Source organism: Podarcis filfolensis (genome assembly GCF_964270895.1).
Source record: "Podarcis filfolensis genome assembly, chromosome: 1".
In the NCBI taxonomy this organism is placed as follows: domain Eukaryota; kingdom Metazoa; phylum Chordata; class Lepidosauria; order Squamata; family Lacertidae; genus Podarcis; species Podarcis filfolensis.
The window spans coordinates 9,612,804-9,628,728 of NC_139604.1; the positions used below are offsets into that span (position 1 = coordinate 9,612,804).

Sequence of the window (15,925 nt, forward strand, 5' to 3'; positions counted from 1 at the left end):
TGTTTATAAAGAAGAGTCTTTCTCTTTGTCGCTGCTCTGTAAGTTTTTCCACCTGAGATTCTCCATGCTTGTAAAAAGTTTCACGATCCAAACTCTTAGGGTAAAAGAGAAGACATCTGCAATCTAAGCTGTTTGCTAATCCTGTTTATTTTATCTTTTCTTTTTTACTGAGTTAAGACTCCGTAAACCTTATTTATATTTTATAAGTCACTTTGTTCGACATAGCTATGCAGGGATAATTAAATAATTCATACTCTGCTAGGGATACATAGATTTACATTTAATGTGGACAACTGTCATCTAGATTGTGATACTTGATTTTCTTACATTAAATACGGTACATTATTTACACAATGGGCTGCATGTGATTGGCTAATTCCAGGATTCTCCTGTAGGCCAATCAGGTTGTGGATTCACTTCCACCTGGAGCTGGATTGGGTGGCTCCTGCGGACCAACCATACTGCTGCATTGTTCTAGGACCAATCAGACTGCTGCATTCTGAATCCTATTGTTCTAGGACCAATCAGACTGCTGCATTTTGGATCGTATTCGACTCAGTACATAACAGTGGGCTTCTACAAGTCGAGAAACAGGGATAACAGCAAGAGACCTTATTGAGCTAATGTAACGGAACAACAGGGGCAGAGCAACTGCTTATATATATTTCTGAAGGCCTGGCCCACTCCCACTCTCAACATGATTGGCTGCGAATCGTAACTCAGAGCTGAAGAGCCAATGCCAGTAGCCCAAACCCTGATAATGCTACATGATTGGATGCCATGTATCGAGTCAGAATGCAGGAGCTTAGACTCCTTAGCCCAGACTGGAGCTCAGCTGACCACAGACCACTGAATGCATAACATAGGGCAGTGGTTTTCAACCAGCGTGCCATGGCACCCTGGGGTGCCTTGAAGGATGGTTTGGGGTGCCACGGGCAACACTGGCCTCTGTCCCTCTTTCCTTCCCTCCCTCCTCTGATACCCTCTCACGTCTTTGCCTCCCAAAGGCTTGCACAGCTGTTTGTTGCAGCAGCCCTGGCTATAAGCGTCGCAGGCGAATGGTGCCTCTGGGGCTGACCAGGGGGTGCTTCCCAGGCTCCTGTGGGGCAGTGTGAAGAGGCACCAGTCTTTGGGGCAGGGGGGCAGCTCAGAGATCGGGGGGGGGGCAACAGCGGCTGCTTAGAAGACCCAAGGAGAAGGGAGAGGAGAGGAGGTTGAAGGAACACTCCACTGTTACGAAAAAGGAGCAATGCTGCTGAGTGCTCCAGATGGCTGGAAAGCCAAACAGGATGTTGATGTTTTGGGACTGTACCGTGGGAACAAGGGACAGTCTATTCTGTGCACTGAGCACCGGATGTTAGCTCAGAGTGTCACATGACCCTGTACTGGAAGTACATGGGAGGAGTTATTCTCTCTCTGATGTTGGTGTTGAGAGAGTGCAGACACGTTTTCTCTGTACTGCTGGAAAGACAGAAATAAAGGCATGTAAATACATTTCTGTCTGTCTCTCTCCCCCCCCCCCTGGGGATGGGGGAGGAGGGAAGGTGTGTTCTTCTCACGTTTGAGGAGGATCGCCGGGATCTCGCCTTGTCTTGCCGGGAGTCGCTGACGGGGGAGATCAACAAGGAATCCAAGCCGGGCACCTGGAGAGTGGCCAATTCCTCTGACTGAAGGCTTGATTCCGACATCCACAAGCGAAGGTGTTTGAAAAAGGGTGAGAGGCTGCCAGCTCTGCAGGCAAGGGGGGGGACCTAACTGAGCTCCTGAGACTCACAGGGGTGCCGCAGAAAGAATGCAGTTGGTCGAGGGAGTCGCGGACTCAAAAAGGTTGAGAACCTCTGACAAAGGCATCAAGGGAAGCACCAGTTCCCAGCATTCTTGGGGTGGCAGGAATGTGCTTTAAAGGTTTAATGTCTTAGTGTCCTAGTCACTGGTAGACTTAAGGTTCATGGGCCTAGGATCCTGACCTTTGGGCACCAATGCCTAAGTCTGCGCCTCTCCTTTTGCAGGTCTCTGTGCATTCCAATTGCAAGGCTCCAAAGCCTTCATTCATTTGAATTTAAATCTGAAAATCCCTCTTGCCATGATGGTGACAAGAGTGGTCTCCCTATAATCAACATCCTGGCTACTCATAATGATGAAATATATCGCTTGAATCCAGAAGGCTGTAATTGGAATTCCATTTAATTTCACTAATTCCAACAAATTAGTCCCCTTCTGTCAGATTCAATGGTATTCTAAAGTGGAGAAAATCTTAACTCTCTCAGTCTTCATTATCATAATAAACACCTCCTTTGGGAGAGCATTTACCCCTTATTAGAATGTTTTGTGCATAACAGTTAAAGCCATGGTTTTCCCAGTAGTGATGTCTGGAAGTGAGAACTGGACCATCAAGAAGGCTGATCGCCGAAGAATTGATGCTTTTGAATTATGGTGCTGGAGGAGACTCGAGAGTCCCATGGACTGCAAGAAGATCAAACATATCCATTCTGAAGGAAATCAGCCCTGAGTGCTCACTGGAAGGACAGATCGTGGAGTTGAGGCTCCAATACTTTGGCCACCTCATGAGAAGAGAAGACTCCCTGGAAAAGACCCTGATGTTGGGAAAGATGGAGGGCACAAGGAGAAGGGGACGACAGAGGATGAGATGGTTGGACAGTGTTCTTGAAGCTACAAGCATGAGCCTGACCAAACTGTGGGAGGCAGTGGAAGACAGGAGTGCCTGGCGTGTTCTAGTCCATGGGGTCACGAGGAGTCGGACACGACTAAACAACTAAACAACAACAAAATGATCAGGAGGGGGGTGATTTTAAAATAGCCCTAGTAAGACCCACTAGAAACCAAGATATTTATCAATGGCTGATTCGGATAATATTAGTCATATGTGTATTCTGTGAGTGTGTGTGCAGAGAGAGAGAGAAAACACAATAGATTTAAAAGGTTCATTTTGAGCTTCCCTCTGTGAACCAATTTGACTATGTCCTCTGAAGTGCGAAGCATATTTTTACAGGAAGTCCATCCATTTCCCCCCTTTTCATTACTATTTTTCAGCAGAACTCGTAGACTGAAAGGATTCTAGAGGCTGCCTCTTTAGGTACAACCATGACTCACTGGTTCTTTCTGCCCAATACAATGTATTTATCTCCTATGGAGATAAATAAAAAGCTTTTCTTTGCCAAAGACAAGAAGACTCACTAGAAGACAAGCAAAAGGGTGGGTTTTTTTCTTCCAACAGCATGACCTCATAACACATGAGATATGGGACAGGCAGACAATCCTGAAGGCTTGAAGAGCAAAAGCCTTAGTGATTTCACAGCAGCAGCTAATGAGGATCTGACACAGGGATTAGATTTTAAATGGTGTTAAAAATCATTCTTAAACAACTGAGAAAACAGCCCTTTGTTTTTCTGAAATCCCTCCCCTAAAGGTGCTCCTATCATCATAAGGAGGAGGTGATACTAGACCAGGACAGTCGGCCCTCGGGATATTTTTTCTGGCCCCTGGCAACAATTGATGCTCCCATTCCCTGCAGCCCTCAAGCTGCCTTTCTAAAGGCACTGGGCCTTGGGAAGGAGACATGGGGGCTCTGGCAGGGTCCTAGAGCCCTCCAACCTCCTTCCCAAAGTCTAATTAGCCGTTTCCCAGCTTTGGGAAGAAGGTGGGAAGGTTCTCGGACCGTGCCAGAGCTTTGCACCTCCTTTCCAAAGCCCAGTGCCTCGCTTTGTCAGCTTTGGGAAGGCAGTGAGAGGGCTGGGGGAGGCATCAAATTTTGGCCTTGCCTCCCCACCCCGCACAACAAGGCAGTGTGTGACCCACAGGTTCCGTGTCAAAGTACTCTTGTGTCCCATTTGGTATGAAAAGTTGGACCGCCCTGCTCCAGACAGATTAATGAGTGATTAATGGGATTTGTTGGCAGTCCACTTTTGGGTATTTATGTTTGAAGCTGGAGCTTTGGTCACAATAGAATGCTTTAAATTTTTAGTTGTAACTTTTAACTTATGCCAGTAAAGGCTAGTTACATCAGTAAAATCATAAAATCATACAAATACATTGATAACCCAAACACATACAATATATGAAAGACTAGATAACCACCATTGAATAAATCAGTCAACTTTAGATTTAGCTTTAAAGATCTCAGCTAAGTACCCTGAAATAATCTTGGTCGTTTTGGAAGTATCAGAAAACCATATAGAATTATGTATATCTCTCAATAAAGAGGTTACAGTAGTAAGCTTTCTGGGTCTGCATTAAAATGAATTTTTAGCCAGTAATTTTAGTTGCTGGAAAAGCAATGACAAACCTAGACAGCATCTTAAAAAGCAGAGACATCACCTTGCCAACAAAGGTCCGTATAGTTAAAGCTATGGTTTTCCCAGTAGTGATGAATGGAAGTAAGAGCTGGACCATAAAGAAGGCTGATCGCCGAAGAATTGATGCTTTTGAATTATGGTGCTGGAGGAGACTCTTGAGAGTCCCATGGACTGCAAGAAGATCAAACCGATCTATTCTTAAAAAAACCAGCCCTGAGTGCTCACTGGAAGGACAGATCCTGAAGCTGAGGCTCCAATACTTTGGCCACCTCATGAGAAGACTCCCTGGAAAAGACCCTGATGTTGGGAAAGATGGAGGGCACAAGAAGAAGGGGACAACAGAGGACCAGCATAAGTTTGACCAGCATAAGTTTGACCAAACTGCAGGAGGCAGTGGAAGACAGGAGTGCCTGGCATGCTCTGGTCCATGGGGTCACGAAGAGTCGGACACGACTAAATGACTAAACAACAATAACAGGATCTTAGGTGATATCCACGGTCTTTGATGGCAAAGATTTGGCAGGGTCCTTCCCATAGGAGATAACAGAGCCTCTCCTTAGGCAGATTCTGCTTCACTCATTCCTGACTTCCGAACCCTGATGGTATGGTTGCATAAACACACTGGCATTGTTTGAGTGCAGTCAGAGAAGGAGAATTCACCCCAGAACTGCACCCCAGGGAAGGTTCTGATGAGATAGCTTTTGCGGCACTGTATTAGCTATGAGGGCATCAATTCAGGAGTGTTTCCGTGTTAGAATAATTGAAAGGCACATTCAACCTTATGTAAGTGAATAATAGGCCCTCGTGATTATAACAGTGCATTTTAGTGAAATCAGCTGAGCATCTTCACCTCCTTGCCACAATTCGTGGCGCTTCAACCCTGCGTGGCTTTTAGCCAACTCTCTGCGAAACGATAAAGCTGTCTGTGGTTGCCAGCAATGACATAACCACTTTTTAGGCAGCTGCATATTGCAATTCAGCCTTTGCTACTTGCCTAGAAAAAATAGCCAGGTAGAACCTGGAGCTTAACAACCAGGCAGGGTTGGGCGAAAGCAGTGGATGTCTCCCAGAGGGTAAAGGCAGAAGGTGCTGACCTGGAAATGAGAGTACTTGTGAAGGAGATCTAATCAGAGTGGGAAGGAATTAATGCTGAAGTTATCCAGGCTACCTGTTTCCGTTTCAAAGAAGGGATTTGGAGCCTATGGCCCTCTCGACTCCCAACGCCCATAAACCAGTCATCAGGGGAGATGGGATTTGTGGTCCAGTATCACAGTATCCCTGGTCTATAGGATGACAAAAGCCATTATTTGATAATCCAGTAAGAAGTAAGCAGCACATAAGCGGCACACAAAACACTACCAAACCATTCTACATTCTAAATCTTATATTAATAATCCAAAAATTGAGAGAACAAGATACACAATCTACTACAGAAGCCACAAACAGAAAACTCATTCAAGAGGGACAAATGAAAAACTATTGCGATCCAGGCAAATACAAATTCCACTATATCATTTCTTAATTCAACTATTGGACATTGTTTTTGAAAACAATTTCTTCCGATACAAAAATGATTTTTATGTCCAAATTAAGGGCGTAGCCAAGGGTGTAGCCCTTGCCCCATCTGTGGCTAACATCCACATGATTGACTTTGAGAATAATTGGTTTTTTCCCAGAATCTAACTTACTTCTTACTGGTCTACTACGAGACTTGGCAGCACAGGTTCATTTCTTCATTATTTGATAATCAGCATACAGAATTACAAAGTCTGCCCAATGCCCGTGCAACCTTAACCGTATCTCTTGCCATCTCTTGGTCTTTTTAAAAATACCCTGTTTAGGAAAGCGATCTCTTTGGCAACAGTACGTCCATGAATTTTTTAGTGACGCCTCTTGTATTAGGCTGCGCATATATACAGTGCCTCAGTCATAACAGTGACTGCTCACATTCCTTTGCGTTTTGCGAGCTGTGCTTGCAGATCCTCTTTCTTCTCCTGCCTGCAAATCAAAAAGCATGGTGACCGCACACAAACTCCGTCTCCTGTTATTGTCGTCTGACTTTGACATTGGAAGCATGAAAACATTTGGATGATGAGTCATCAGAGAGAAAGCCGCTGCCCTCCTCCTCCCATGTGATACGTTTCACTCTTTTTCCATAAGGCAGCCCAACTTTAGATCTGTCGACGTTGCTGCCACGCAGTTATTTAGCAAGAGCAGAGGGGTCTGCTAAGGCCTGGCAGAAACGGCAGCTCAGAGAGGTCTGGACGGAGAACAGAGATCGGAAGTCACTTTAGCAGATGGTGTCTTGCAAAAGCTAGACCCTTAGGACACGCTCACATGACAAAACCTGACATCGGTCTTGGCTGCTAGACAAGCGCAATGTTCCATACAGCTGTCTGTGGTTTTTTCTGATCAGTATGTGAAATGATAATTCACTGCATTGGGGTATCAGATGAAAATCAGTGTGGCCAAGCCGCATTACCTCTCCGCTGGGTGTTTCAAGCGACATGTGATCATTTATCATAATCATCAATACCTCTGGATCGGGGGTGGAGAACCTGTGGTTCTTCAGACATTCCTGAACTTCAGCTCCCATTGTAGGTCCTCATCCCCACACCCAATATAGACAATGTACTGGTTTGGGTCTACATGCTAGCTATTTTTTAAAAATGGAGTTGGGTGTGCAATGCTATACTCAAGATCTGCTGGCTGAGGCAATAGGACTCAGTGATGCCCCCACAATACTGGTGGAACTCCAGATATACTGCCATGACAGATAGACCGGCGGAACCCTCCGCTGGCCAAGCCATCCCACTAACAAAAAGGGGAATGACTAAAACGAGGAGAAGTTGTGAGCTGTGCAGGGGAGGAGCACAAAACATCAACTCTCTATGTTGTACCCCTTCAATGAGGGCTCTTCCTGCTTTCTCGGACTAAGTCTGCAGCTTAAGGTAAAGGTAAAGGGACCCCTGACTATTAGGTCCAGTCGTGACCAACTCTGGGGTTGCGGCGCTCATCTCGCTTTATTGGCCAAGGGAGCCGGCGTACAGCTTCTGGGTCATGTAGCCAGCATGAACAAGCCGCTTCTGGCGAACCAGAGCAGCGCACGGAAACGCCGTTTACCTTCCCACCGGAGTTGTACCTATTTATCTACTTGCACTTTGACATGCTTTTGAACTGCTAGGTTGGCAGGAGCGGGGACTGAGCAATGGGAGCTCACCCCATCGCGGGGATTCGAACCGCCAACCTTCTGATCAGCAAGTCCTAGGCTCTGTGGTTTAACCCACAGCACCACCTGCGTCCCAGTCTACAGCTTAGGAGGGCAGCAAATGGCAATGATCAGCCTGTTTGTTGTGGCTGAATGATTAGGGAACTGTTCTGCAGACCACACTGTGTGGGTTCAAGTCCCAAGAACCTTTACCGCCAAATAACATTTGTTTTTTTCCTAAACTCCCACATCTGGAGAGTTTTGGAAAATCACTCCAGGAACCCCCGCTGAAGTCTACTCTCCTCCTTCCCCTTCTGCAATTGCCTTCACCCAGGAGAATCCTATCATGGAGACCTTAATTATTTGCATTACTTTCCAGGTACCTGTGACTCATTCCTAATCAGCTTCAGCCTCCTTTAACTTGGCTCTTGGTTTAATTTAAATGCCCTTTGAAGTTTTTAGTTCCTGCTTCTTCTCATTTCTAGTCTCTTACTAACACAAGAACGTGGGCATACCAGAACGACATGCTAACACGGAGGCATGTCAGTTCTGCAACCCAGAGAAAACAACATTGTGCAGTATAAAATGAATGCCAGATCAATGTTTTGCAGAGTACTAAAGGTGGGATGAGCACCATATTTTTTGCTCTATAAGACGCACCAGACCATAAGACGCACCTAGTTTTTGGAGGAGGAAAACAAGAAAAAAATATTCTGAATCTCAGAAGCCAGAACAACAAGAGGGATCGCTGCGCAGCGAAAGCAGCAATCCCTCTTGCTGTTCTGGCTTCTGGGATAGCTGCGCAGCCTGCATTCGCTCCATAAGACGCACACACATTTCCCCTTACTTTTTAGGAGGGAAAAAGTGAGTCTTATAGAGCAAAAAATACGGTACTCAAGGTGGTATTGTTGCTCAGATTGTGCACCTAATCCCTCGCTGTCCCTTACCAGCTGGCTGGCAGGAGTTGGAAGTCCAGCTACAGCCTCCGTACTTTGCCTTACCTTCTATTTATTGTCCCTGAGGGGGATGTGGGAAGGCAATTTTACCAGGGACGAAGTGCAGCACAAATAAAACCACCCCATGCTACACAGATGACAATGCTTCTATTATAAACTATTGTCTGTTTCCAAACCAAAGGTGAAACTGTGTGAATTGCATGTTTTGCTCTGGCTGCAAATGTGATTAGGTCTTTCTTCTTCAGAGTAATTTTATTTTATTTTTATTTTTTGGTCTTGCCAAGATCTTGGGGAAGTAGGGCGATGGTTTGTCATTCATGGATACGAAACCTAAGCACAGTTTGATAAGAGTATATATTTAAAGCAGATGAATAAATGAGTCAATTAAGTTAATTTGGAATATGCAGAAAATACAAAAAATATATTTAAGGAACCACAGAAAAAGGGGGAAGGAAGTTGTTTCGCAATGTTGAAATGATTGTAAAATTATTGAAATGTATAAAAATGAAAATCATAAACAAACAAACCAACCTACAGTTTTCAGGGTTGGTTGGTTGGATAAACGAACCAACAAACACACTTCTCCTTTATAATAATGAGGGCTAGAAACTTTTCTCTCTTTAAGCTCCGCAGAGCCTGAATCCCTCCCAGACCCTACATCAGAGATTCAAATTCTGCAGCTCACACCAGAGAGATTTCTAAACGTTTGCATATAATAATTGCTTTTGTAAGGAGTCGCCAAGTGTACAGCTCTGTTGAATGGGGAGTAACTTAGAATAGCTCCCTTGGAATTTGAACTCTAATTATATTACCTGACCTGCAGCGTGTGCACAATCTCAGAGGGCTATTTATTTATTTTATACCAGCCTGTTTCTTGTCAGTACTTAACAGCGTTTTTAAACAAAAGATTAATTGAGGCACTTGCTAGCTGCTCTGAGCACAGGAGAAAAGACGCTAATTTGGAACCGTTACCCAGGTAGACACTTAGCAGACAAAGAGCTTATTTAGGGGAGCAGTATCACAACAAAGCAAAACAAAAGCCTGCACACCCCCAGTGTACCAACTTGAAGAGATGCATTAGGGATATTCATGCAATTTATAAATTCTGCAGTTGCCAATCTTCCTCGCTTGCTGTTCTAACAACAAAACCTCTTCTATTCTAAAATGTTAACAGAGCTCCTTGAATTTAGCAGTGTTCCTTTTTACAAGATGCCAGCAACAGGAACTTTCTTCCTCCTCCTCCTCCTCCTCCTCCTCTACAGAAAGCAGCCGCTATTTCTCGCCAATTTCCATCAGCCACTTGTCTGATCTAAATTCTCTGCCCACATGAGCAAACTGGAGTGAGTCACATCCATGAAGGACTTGGTCCAACCCGTTTTTGCAAAAGCAGAAGTCATATTCCTGTTTCAGAATGCGATACTTTGCAGATAAAGTCGCTCAGATTCGGGAAGAGGTAGACTCCACCGTGGGAGCAGGGCCGGGGACAACTATCACCCAGTCTCAAATCTTCCATTCTTGAAAGGCCTACATTGGCTCCCAGTACGTTTCCGAGCACTATTCAAAGTGTTGGTGCTGACCTTTAAAGCCCTAAACGGCCTCGGTCCAGTATATCTGAAGGAGCGTCTCCATCCCCATCGTTCAGCCCGGATACTGAGGTCCAGCGCTGAGGGCCTTCTGGCGGTTCCCTCACTGCGAGAAGCAAAGCTACAGGGAACCAGGCAGAGGGCCTTCTCGGTAGTGGCACCCGTCCTGTGGAACGCCCTCCCACCAGATGTCAAAGAGAACAACAACTATCAGACTTTTAGAAAACATCTGAAGGCAGCCCTGTTTAGGGAAGCTTTTACTGTTTGATGTATTACAGTATTTTAATTTTTTTTGGAAGCCGCCCAGAGTGGCTGGGGTATAAATTATTATTATTATTATTATTATTATTATTATTATTATTATTATACTTCTCAGCTTGAGGGGAAACATGGAACGGAGAAGGCAGCAGCTGGGTGGTAGTTCCCCCTCAACACAGAGTTTGTTTAGAAAACCATCCTGTTCCTATATAATTTAGTGTAATTAAAGCACTCCATTTATAAAAGGCACAAAGATCTACAGAAAGCTCTGGTCCATCCACCTTGCATTTGCAGGAGTCGTTTCTGCTCTTCTTATCTGGCAGGATTCCTAATAAGTCTTTTAAACAGATGCTCATCATCAGGGGACATTCTCCCCATCACTGCCTCACTCCTTGCTCTCTACTACTACTACTACTACTACTAATAATAATAATAATAATAATTTATTATTTATACCCCGCCCTTCTGGCTGGGCTTCCCCAGCCACTCTGGGCGGCTTCCAAAAAAATATTAAAATACTGTAATACATCAAACATTAAAAGCTTCCCTAAACAGGGCTGCCTTCAGATGTCTTCTAAAAGTCTGGTAGTTGTTGTTCTCTTTGACATCTGGTGGAAGGGCATTCCACAGGGAGGGCGCCACTACCGAGAAGGCCCTCTGCCTGCTTCCCTGTAACTTGGCTTCTCGCAGTGAGGGAACCGCCAGTGTCCGGGTAGAACGATGGGGGTGGAGACGCTCCTTCAGGTATACTGGACTGAGGCCGTTTAGGGCTTTAAAGGTCAGCACCAACACTTTGAATTGTGCTCGGAAACGTACTGGGAGCCAATGTAGGTCTTTCAAGACCGGTGTTATATGGTCTCGGCGGCCGCTCACAATCACCAGTCTAGCTGCCACATTCTGGATTAGTTGTAGTTTCCGGGTCACCTTCAAAGGTAGCCCCACGTAGAGCGCATTGCAGTAGTCCAAGCGGGAAATAACCAGAGCATGCACCACTCTGGCAAGACAGTCTGCGGGCAGGTAGGGTCTCATCCTGCGTATCAGATGGAGCTGGTAGACAGCCGCCCTGGACACAGAATTAACTTGTGCCTCCATGGACAGCTGTGAGTCCAAAATGACTCCCAGGCTGCGCACCTGGTCCTTCAGGGGCACAGTTACCCCATTCAGGACCAGGGAATCCCCCACACCCGCCCGCCTCCTGTCCCCCAAAAACAGTACTTCTGTCTTGTCAGGATTCAACCTCAATCTGTTAGCTGCCATCCATCCTCCAACCACCTCCAGACACTCACACAGGACCTTCACCGCCTTCACTGGTTCTGATTTAAAAGAGAGGTAGAGCTGGGTATCATCCGCATACTGATGAACACCCAGCCCAAACCCCCTGATGATCTCTCCCAGCGGCTGCATGTAGATGTTGAAAAGCATGGGGGAGAGGACAGAACCCTGAGGCACCCCACAAGTGAGAGCCCAGGGGTCTGAACACTCATCCCCCACCACCACTTTCTGAACACGGCCCAGGAGGATTTCTGCCTGTCGACTAGGTGCATTTCTGCCTGTCGCCATATAGCTGCTCAAGTTTTGGGAGCTTTTGTTGGGGGAAAAGAAAAGGAAAGAAAAAACGGGGCAGACATCAGCTCTTCAGTGCTGCTTTTAAAGTACCATCACTGCTGTAGAATATTCTAAAGTATCGCATCAGTATAACCTTAGCGACGTTAGTGACTGTTCAGATAATAAGGGCTTATTATATTGTACTTGAAGCATAATCAAAACTCAGGCACTGGAAGATCTCTGCATTGGAAACAAGCGTTCGTTACTGAGGAGCAGCCCCAGAGATTGCTGATGCACTCAGTTCAAATTAACTGCATTAGATGTGCCGTCCAGAGAGGTTGGCCTTAGCTGATTTAGGAAGCTGACACATGAAGCGAAGGAAGAGGGGCAGGCGGCCTATTCTAACAATAGATTTAAAAACTTGTATCCAGAAGCGTACAGGAGGCCAGCATATACTCTAGCAAACGGATTATTTTACTCCCTGCGTTAATCAACCAGCACTAATCTGCACTAACAGCAGCCTCTGAACTAGGAATGCATGCAAGTCACAGTATACAAATGCTTGTTGTACGGAAATTCATTTATCCAAACACAATGAATTAATACCCAGCCCTCGCTTTACAAACCACAGATTCAGATATCCAAACAACTGGACCTGCGTGTGGTGCTGTAAACTAAGAATAAGCCTTAAACAAGCCTTGCCTTTTGTGTTTTTCTGCTCTGGAGCAGCTACGTTGCTATAAACCATGGTGGGAGACAGGAAGTGGGGAGGAAAGGGAGGTCAATTGGATAAATAGGAGAGTGTTTTTCCCTTCGTTGCTTGTGACTCTTGAGTGCTGTGCCTTTTCTTACTTGCAAGTCAGATCCGCTTGCATGGTCTGGGAGCAGGAGCCAGGTGCCATAAGAAGAACTGGCGGGCATATTGGTGTGGCATTCTTGGAAGCCATATGGTGACCCCTGTAATAGGACATGGGGATGGAAGGACTGTACAAAGGTGGGATTTGAGGCGGGATTAGATGTAAGTGTGAAACCCCCCATTGCCTTGTCCCCATTTCCAAGGAGCTTCACGTTCATTATAGCATCTCTGCCACTTTCTCCTGTGCATGGCAAAACATGGACAAAGAGCTCCTGGTAACTCTGTTGCCTTCTTCCCAGAGTGAACCAGCCCCACCTCTCTCCAAATATCCAATCTTAATAAGATCATTAAGTTCGCAGATGATACAACGGTGGTTGGTTTAATCACGGCTGGAGAGGGGGAGGCGGCCTATAGAAAGGAAGCTGAGCAGTTGGGGGAGTGGTGCAGGAAAAACAACTTACTCCTTAACTTAAAGAAAACAAAAGAGATCATTGTGGACTTTAGGAAATGTAAATTGAATATTCAGCCACTTATTACTGAGGGGAAGTGTGTGGAACAGGTCTCGGTGTTTCGATTTCTGGGAATGGAGTTGAGAGACGACCTAACCTGGGGAGAAAACAGCAAAGACCTGATGAAGAGAGCACAGCAGAGGTTATATTTTCTGAGAAACCTCCAGAAAAACAATCTCTCAAAGGACCTGTTGATGGCATTTTACCATTGCACTGTGGAGAGCGTATTAAGTTATGGTCTCTGTGTGTGGTTTGGGAGCTGAACGGCCAGGGAAAAAAACAATGCTATCCAGGGTTGTAAAGACCGCGGAGAGAATAATTGGGTGCACTCTTCCCACCTTAGATCAAATCTATGCTGCCAGGTGCCATAAGAAAACGGCAGAGATAGCGCAGGATAGTGCGCACCCTGGAAATGATCTCTTTCAGCATCTGCCTTCTGGAAGAAGGTACAGGGTTATAAAGGCCAGGACTAGCTGCCTGAGAAACAGTTTCTACGCAAATGCAATTCTGGTTCTAAACGCAGCATAAGGGGTCTCTATAGTACAGTGTATTTTAAAATGGGGTTTCAGAGTTTTTAGGGGTTTTTGAATGTTTTATGTAGTTTTTCAATTTCATTGTTCAGCATAGGACAATGACAATAAAGATATTGTATATCGTATGGTTTTGGTCTGAACACCTACATTGAGAACTGGCTGGTGGCTGGATCCTGTTGTGATCAAACTTAAACTGAGGAGGGGTATTGATCCACTGTTAAAGTCCTCCATTTTTCATCGTTAATTGGAAAAGCAAGCCAAGGTGAATGTTGGAGGGACAGATAAAAAGAAGCAGTTCAGTTATTGTCTTGTTGAGTTATTGCACGCTACTGGTTTCTCCATAGCAAGAAAAACGACTTTAGAAATATACATCCATGAGAGACTTGTTTATTCCCAAATGCTTGGTAATGTGAATTTTGGAGGCAGGCTGCCAGATCGCCAGCAGTGCTTCCTGGGGATCAATGCAGTATATGGGGGTTCATTTCTGGATCTGAGATTGGAAAGGACAGATGGTTCTCATACAAAGAGAAAGAATAATTTGGGACTCCACCATGTTGAGAACATTTCACTGAAAATGTAATATGCGTCAGTTTACAATAGGCAACCGAACTATCCCATTAGCAAAAATGATTGGCAACTGCTACAGTACCCCTGATAAGGTTGTTTCAGCTCTTTAATCCAATAGGGTAATAGGATCACCTTTCATATTCTAATTATTACCCTAGTGTGTCATTTTGCCAGGTGATCCCATTACTTTAGGGACCACTGAACTAATGTAAAGTATCATTATTGTACAGTACAGTCTTCTTGTGAATATGGCTCTGCAGCAGGGGTAAGCTAACACCCAAAAGAGACGTGATATGGACATTTTGGGAGCCTCGAAAACATTCGAATGTAAAGGGAGCTTTACTTAACGGAACCCTTGTAAATTATGCTAACGGAAGTCAAAACTGTGTGAAAGCAAAGCATCACCCAGTGCAGCACATTTTTTCAATTAGGTGTAAATGGGCCACATTCTATACAGTCTTCCTTTTTCTGAATGCAAGGTGTGGAAGGCCGGGAGCAGAATCTAGTGTTGCAGAAATAGATTCATATTTTTGCAGAGCTTGGAATGGGGAATGAATGCTAATAAATGCTGAAGTGAGCCGGCAGCTTTCCCAGAGGTTCTGTGCAGAGGCAATCCATTTATCCCTTGTTTGAAGCCTCTACCCTTTTGCATCCATTATCGTCACATGAGGCGACAGTGCAGGACCCAAGGAGATAGATAGAGAGATATATATATCAAAAAATATGTCTCTCTTTGACATCTTTGGGGGCTGAAACCTACTGAGTACAAACCGAAGCCGAAGCCTCTCTTGTTGCTTGGATATGCTAGAATTCTTGGATAGCTATTCAGCTGTAATTCGGATCACAGCAGGGAAGGAGCCACTGCGCAGCAGCTGAAAAGCTTAAATTGTCTTAAAGGATTATCTGGAACAAACAAGATAAATGTAATCAGTCCCTTACATCTGACTAAACTCCTGCACGAGAAAAAATGATCCACTGTTCAGATCAAGGAAGTACAAATCTACCGTTGATGCTTCTGTTGGAGGGGCTCGTGCCTTCGTCTCAGAGAGGCGTTGGTTTAGGAACCCATTGCTGTAGCTTTGGCAAATTGGGAGAAGGAGAAATATGATACAAATGTCTGGTTCTATCACAGTTATGATGGCAAGCTGTATTTCCTAAATTAAACGAAGCAGCAATTTCCTGGAAGGGCAAGACCTTTTCGCTTCTGTCCTCTTAATTCATTGGAGATGGTGGCAGCTGGATAATGAGTGGACTAGAATTCTAGAGTTCAAAGGGACCCCAAGAATCATCTAATTCAACCCCCTGTAATGCAGGAATACGGGGGTTGAACCTGCAAGCTTGGTGTCATCAGCACCATTCTTTAACCCAACTAAGCTATCCATGTAGATATGCTGTTCTTGAGCAGCCCCAATGTTGTTGTTTAGTCATGTCCGACTCTTCGTGACCCCATGGACCAGAGCACGCCAGGCACTCCTGTCTTCCACTGCCTCCCGCAGTTTGGTCAAACTCATGCTGGTAGCTTCGAGAACACTGTCCAACCATCTCGTCCTCTGTTTCCCCCGTCTCCTTGTGCCCTCCATCTTTCCCAACATCAGGG

General features: G+C 45.2%; 1 protein-coding gene across 1 annotated transcript in view; it reads right to left on the reverse strand.

The window, feature by feature from the left end:
• The window catches only part of ABI2 (abl interactor 2), a 75,118-nt gene extending 68,991 nt beyond the window's left edge, over positions 1-6,127 (reverse strand). The window contains exon 1 of the mRNA XM_083630216.1: positions 6,002-6,127. The gene's annotated coding sequence lies outside the window, so the exon portion shown is untranslated. The remainder of the gene's footprint in view (positions 1-6,001) is intronic.
• Between the last annotated feature and the right edge of the window lie 9,798 nt (positions 6,128-15,925).